Here is a 7007-nt window from a genome sequence, read left to right on the forward strand (position 1 = left end):
GAAGAGCTAACAACCTCAGTGTGGAAGTCCGAGAGGGTCGGTGGCAGTTTTTTTGTTCTAGCGTGTGGCCAACTTTCAATGTCGGACAGCCACCAGAGGGGACCTTCGACCTCCCTACCATCCACCGAGTCAGGAGTATCATCTCTCAGCCTAAGACGGGCCATCTTGATCAGCTCCCTTACATTATCACTTGGTAGGACCTTGTAGAAGACCCAGCCTCTTGGCTTAAGCCCTTCCTAGCCCCACTCCCTCCAGAGCCAAAACCCATTCTTGCTTTGCAGGGGACAAAGAAGAAGAAAAGTCTTACCCAGCCTTCAGCACCCCTCTACCCTGTCTTACAGGGGGTTACTGAAGAAGAATTAATTTTTCCTTCCCCGTATAACCCTTCTAGGATGCCGGAAGAACACCATCCTCCCCCTCCGGGGGAGGCAGACCCTGTTCCGAGAGCGGGAGGCAGAAACGCTACAGTGGGAAGCCCGCCCTTTACCAGACAAAGGGCTCAGAGGGAGCAATCTGCCTCCGCCGCCGCCGACTCCACTGTTCTGCCCCTGTGAGCCACCGGACCCCCAGACGCAGAGGGGAATCAGCCCCATCACTATTGGCCTTTCGCCACTAGTGACCTCTACAATTGGAAAGCTCAGAATCCTAAGTTTTCCGAGAAACCGGCAGGGCTTATTGATTTATTAGACTCTGTTCTTTTTACCCATCAGCCCACGTGGGACGATTGCCAGAAGCTTTTGCAGGTCCTGTTCACGACTGAAGAAAGAGAAAGAATCCTCAGTGGGGCCCGAAAACTAGTTCCGGGCGCAGACGGGAATCCCACCACCAACCAGGCTCAGATAGATGCCTCCTTCCCCTTAACTCGGCCCCAGTGGGATTTCAACACGGCAGAAGGTAAGGAGAGGCTCCGGGTCTACCTCCAGACTCTAATGGGGGGGGGTCTCCGAATGGCTGCTAGAAAGCCAACCAATTTGGCCAAAGTAGGAAATGTACAACAGGGAAAAGATGAATCTCCGGCTGCCTTTTTAGAACGGATCATGGAGGCATTCCGTACCTATACCCCCAGGGATCCAGAGGCTCCAGAAAGCAAGGCAGCTGTTATCATGGCCTTTGTAAACCAATCGGCCATAGACATTAGCAGAAAATTACAGAAAATAGGTAGACTAGGAGAAAAAAGTCTGCAGGACTTACCGGTGGTAGCCAAAAAGGTATATAATAACCGGGAGCCTCCTGAGGACAAGCAGGCTCGCGCCATGGCGGCTGCCAGCAGTAAGCAGACTCGAGACCTGGCCAGAATACTACTAGCTACCACTGCTGACTCCCCCGAGGAACGAGACCGCCGTCTCCGGCAGCTGGCAGACAATGCAAGAAAAGGTAAAGGAACCACCAAGGTGGGGAAGCAGAGGCTGCAGAAGGATCAGTGCGCATACTGCAAGCAGATAGGGCATTCGGCCCGAGATTGTCCAAAAAGTGCTGGCGGGAAGGGAAGCAAGACTGATCCAGTAAAAGTCCTAGAGCTAGATGAACTAAGTGATTAGGGGAGTCGGGGTTCGGACCCTCTCCCCGAACCCAGGGTAACTCTTAAAGTGGAGGGGACCCCTGTTGACTTCCTTGTCGACACCGGAGCACAACATTCGGTCCTCCGCACCCCACAAGGAAAACTAGCTAGCAAGAAGTCCTGGGTACAAGGGGCAACTGGTATCAGCCAGTATTCATGGACTACCCGAAGAACAGTAGATTTGGGAACGGGCCGGGTATCCCACTCCTTTATGGTAATACCAGAATGCCCCTACCCGCTGTTAGGACAGGACTTACTGACCAAGATTGGAGCTCAGATAACTTTCAGACAAGGGGGGCCTCAGGTCACCGATGGCAAGGGCCACCCCATCCAGGTCCTGACCATGAAACTGGAGGATGAATACCTCCTCCACCAGGAGGCGCTCCCGAGAGAGGATAATATAGACAGATGGCTACAAGAATTCCCCTCGGTTTGGGCAGAGACGGGGGGGATGGGACTAGCCGCTCACAGGACCCCAGTCCTGGTAGAAGTCAAGCCAGGACAGAGTCCGGTAAGGATCAAATAATACCCCATGTCTCAGGAGGCCCAGAAGGGGATCCAGACACACATCCGGAGACTACGAAGCCTAGGGGTACTAGTTCCTTGCCAGTCTGCCTGGAACACACCCCTACTGCCGGTCAAAAAGCCTCACACAAATGACTACCGACCGGTACAAGACCTCTGGGAAGTAAATAAGAGGGTCGCGGACATACACCCAACTGTTCCCAACCCATATACTCTCTTGAGCTCCTTGGCGCCCTCCAGGGTCTGGTATACTGTACTAGATTTAAAGGATGCCTTCTTCAGTCTGCCGCTGGCACCCCAGAGCCAACCCTTGTTCGCCTTCGAGTGGCATGATCCGGAGGAGGGCTACAGTGGGCAGCTCACCTGGACACGGCTACCTCAGGGATTCAAAAATTCACCCACCATCTTCGACGAGGCACTACACGAGGGCCTGGGTGAGTACAGAAGGGAGCACCCTGGCCTCACCCTTCTACAGTACGTAGATGACATCCTGATTGCTGCCGACACGGCCAAAGACTGCGAGCGAGGGACCCAGGACCTGCTGGCTACTCTGGGGGCCTTAGGGTACCGGGCATCCACGAAGAAGGCTCAGATATGCAGGGAGAGGGTAAGTTACCTGGGATATATCCTGGAGGGCGGACAGCGGCGGTTATCAGATGCCAGAAAAGAAACTGTCCTAAAGATCCCTACTCCTACCTCCCGAAGAGAAGTGAGGGAATTCCTAGGATCAGCCAGCTACTGCCGCCTCTGGGTTCCAGGTTTTGCTGAGATTGCCAGGCCCCTATATGAAGCTACCAAACAGGGGAAAACATTTAAATGGACTGAAAAAGAAAAAATTGCCTTTAATCAGTTAAAAAAGGCCCCCTAAGTGCCCCAGCCCTGGGCTTACCAGACATTACGAAACCCTTCCACCTCTTTGTAGACGAACATAAGGGAATAGCAAAAGGGGTTCTAACTCAAGCCTTAGGCCCCTGGAACCGCCCAGTGGCTTACCTGTCTAAGAAACTAGATCCAGTGGCTGCCGGCTGGCCGCCATGCCTAAGAATTATTGCGGCGACAGCACTCCTAGTAAAGGATGCAGACAAGCTGACCCTAGGACAGGAGATCTGGATCACGACCCCACACACCATTGAAGGGGTCCTGAAACAGCCTCCGGATAGATGGATGAGCAATACACATATGACTCATTACCAGAGCCTCCTACTCAACCCTCCACGAGTGCAGTTCCACCCCAGTCCATCCCTCAATCCTGCAACCCTGCTGCCCGACCCTGACCTAGGTACTCCATTACATGACTGTGTGGGAATTCTGGAACAAGTACATGGATTCCAGACGGACCTGACCGACCGGCCCCTCCCCGATGCTGAGACTACTTGGTTCACTGATGGCAGCAGCTGTGTGCGAGACGGACACAGGTATGCGGGTGCAGCGGTGGTCACCGAAACGGACACCGTATGGGCGGAGGCTCTACCCTCCGGAACGTCAGCCCAGCGAGCAGAGCTCATAGCTCTCCCCAAGGCGCTGATGCTGGGAGCTGGAAAACGGCTTAACATCTACACAGACAGCTGTTATGCGTTTGCCACAGCTCATATTCATGGGGCAATTTATCAGGAGAGGGGGTTACTGACAGCAGAAGGACGGACTATAAAAAATAAGCAGGAGATACTTAACCTGCTTACGGCCTTATGGCTTCCTGCCAAGCTAGCAATTATCCACTGCCAAGGGCACCAAAAAGCTGATAACCCAGTAGCTACAGGTAATCGAAAGGCTGACCAGGCAGCCAAGGCAGTCGCCCTTACTTCAGTCCCCACCATGACCATACAACTACCGGACCCGGGAGACCCAGTTTTACCAGACCAGCCCAAATACTCCCAGGAGGAGTTACAGCGGATCAAGAAACTCCCCATGGTCCAGGAGATAAAGGGATGGTGGTATACACCTAACAAGGAGCTCGTGCTGCCAGACCGGCTCGGAGTCTCAATATTAGAGCACATGCATCGGTCTACTCACATGGGGGCCCGAAAATTAAAAGACTTAATCCGACATGCCGGAATCAAGATTCACCAACAGGACACCAAAATACAGCAAGTTGTATCTGCCTGCAAGACCTGCCAACTCACCAACGCGAGAGCCACATCGAATAAAAAAGGAACCAGGCTCAGAGGCACCAGACCGGGAGCCCAATGGGAAGTCGACTTCACTGAAGTCAAACCAGGAAAGTGTGGTTATAAATATCTTTTAGTATTTTCAGACACCTTCTCTGGCTGGGTGGAGGCATACCCAACCAAGCATGAAACGGCTCAGACAGTGGCTAAGAAGCTACTAGAAGACATTTTACCCAGGTATGGTTTTCCTGCCATGGTAGGATCAGACAATGGACCAGCTTTTATCTCACAGATAACACAGGCAGTAGCCAAGGCGGTGGGGGCAAACTGGAAGTTACATTGTGCTTACAGGCCCCAGAGCTCAGGACAGGTAGAAAGAATGAATAGAACCCTAAAAGAGACCCTTACCAAATTAACCATGGAGACTGGCGGGGACTGGGTGACTCTCCTACCGTACGCCCTTTACCGGGTTAGAAACACTCCTTACACTCTGGGTTTTACTCCCTACGAGATCATGTTTGGCAGGCCACCCCCTGTTATTCCCAGCCTTCGAGCTGAACTTATTGCTGAGTTTAAAGATCAAGAACTTTTTCTTTCCTTGAGAGGGCTCCAGAAGGCGCACAAGGACATTTGGCCGCGCCTCCATCCAATCTACGAGGCTGGCCCGACCCCAACACCTCATCAGTACAGGCCGGGAGACTGGGTCTACGTCAAGAGGCACCACCGAGAGACCCTCGAGCCGCGCTGGAAGGGACCCTACATCGTGGTGTTAACCCCCACCGCTCTCAAAGTAGACGGCATTGCGACCTGGGTCCATCACACCCACGTTCGGCCAGCAGACCCCTCCTCGATCCGGAAGGACTTCGTCACGTGATGGGCCATCAGTCGGGACCAACACAACCCGCTCAAGCTCAAGGTACAGCGCATTCAACCCACCTAATATTGATAACTCTGTTAACTCTGCTTGTCATTGCTCACGCTGCCGGGAGTCCCCACGCCCCCCCAAACATCACCTGGCAGATCATAGACACCAGCTTGGGGACAATACTTAATCAGACCTCCCAGAGCCACCCCAGGGACACTTGCTTCCCAGAACTTTGCGTAAACCTCCAACTCTGTTCCCCTTGTCACCATAAATGCAGCCAGTCCCATGATTGGGTCCGTAAGCTACATGACAAGGGGGGAATGAAAGGGCGGGCCTACGCGAGCCGACTCCATCTTGTTCTGTGTCCTTCACCTTGACCACACCTCCTCCCCTTGAGCCACCCCCTCCCCCACCTGCCTAACAGAACTCGGACCTCACCAACTGCCCTTAAGGCACACCTCCTCCCCTTGAGCCACCCCTCCCCCACCTGCCTAACAGAACTTGGACCTCACCAACTGCCCTTAGGGGAGTTGGTGCTCCCCTTGAGCAACCCCCTCCCCCACCTGCCCAACAGAACTCGGACCCTTCCCCCGCCAATCGGCTGAGGCCATAGCTATTACCTCACCAACTGCCCCTAGGCCCCAATAAAACCTTTGGGCTTTGGAAACTCGCTCTCTCTCTCCCCGGTATCTCACCGCTGCGTCAGTGCAGGTAGGGGATTGAGCTCGAGCTAGCTCGAATAAAGGCTCTTTTGCTTTTACATCGGACTCGGCTCCCTGGCGGTATTTGGGGATCACGAATTCTGGGCATAACACTAGCATCAGCAGTCAGACACCAAAAGGAAATCAAAGGCATCAAAATTGGCAAGGATGAAGTCAAGCTTTCCCTTTCTGCAGATGACATGATATTATACGTGGAAAACCCAACAGACTCCACCAAAAGTCTGCTAGAACTGATACATGAATTCAGCAAAGTCGCAGGATACAAAACCAATGTATAAAAATCAATTGCATTCTTATACACTAATAATGAGGCAACAGAAAGACAAATGGAGAAACTGATCCCATTCACAATTGCACCTAGAAGCATAAAATACCTAGGAATAAACCTAACCAAAGATGTAAAAGATCTGTATGCTGAAAAGTATAGAAAGCTTATGAAGGAAATTGAAGAAGATATAAAGAAAAGGAAAAACAATCCGTGCTAATGGATTGGAAGAATAAATATTGTTAAAATTTTTTTAAAGTAAAGTCAACACCCGATGTGGGGCTTGAACCCAGGAACCCAAAATCAAGATCGCATGATCTGCTAGATGAGCCAGCCTGGTGCCCCCATGACACTGACTTTGTATTCGGCTATGAATTAGCGATTTCTTGGCAATATGAATTAGTCACCTGTGGGTCTTGAACCTTCAACTCTGTGGCAACAATAGACACACACTGCACGTTTCTGCTCAGAAAAGGATCATCAAACTCGGTCCACATGTAGTCACCAAACAAAATGTTATGTCTGTTGATCAGCTTTCTAACGCTCAGCTTAGTATGTTCTTTTTTGGCAGGGCTGGAAACACAAGACACAGCGGTCAGGATGGTAGGTAACAAGTGCCTTCTACAAAGTCAGACCTTTCAGAGCACAGCCGTGGGCTCGCCTGGGGGGTCAGCCCCAAGCCAAGCCCTGCTCCCCATACGCCAAGAGGCCACAGCAACAGCTCCTGCCACCCGCGGCTGCCCCAACGGAAGATCAGCCGGGACACACAGGCCTGGCGCGTGCCGCGAGCTCTCGCTAGTGCTGCTACTGTTAGGAACCAAGGCGCAAAGTTCCCACAGCCGTGGGGTTGCAGCTCGAGTCCGCATTTTAACAAAAGCCCGAGGCCTCTGATTCACGTGGGAAAACTCTGACACTTTCCGACTGGCCTTCAAGGCTTCCAGGACGCTGACCGGTTCTGGACCATACC

General features: G+C 52.5%; 1 long non-coding RNA gene across 2 annotated transcripts in view; it reads right to left on the bottom strand.

Moving 5' to 3' along the window:
• Positions 1–6653, bottom strand: part of LOC122212709 — a 49927-nt gene extending 43274 nt beyond the window's left edge. For both annotated transcript variants that reach the window (XR_006199263.1, XR_006199262.1), the window contains exon 1: positions 6448–6653. This is a non-coding gene — a long non-coding RNA (uncharacterized LOC122212709). The remainder of the gene's footprint in view (positions 1–6447) is intronic.
• Positions 6654–7007: the final 354 nt, after the last annotated feature.

The sequence above is a fragment of the Panthera leo genome (genome assembly GCF_018350215.1).
Source record: "Panthera leo isolate Ple1 chromosome A2 unlocalized genomic scaffold, P.leo_Ple1_pat1.1 chrA2_random_Un_scaffold_54, whole genome shotgun sequence".
Classification (NCBI taxonomy): domain Eukaryota; kingdom Metazoa; phylum Chordata; class Mammalia; order Carnivora; family Felidae; genus Panthera; species Panthera leo.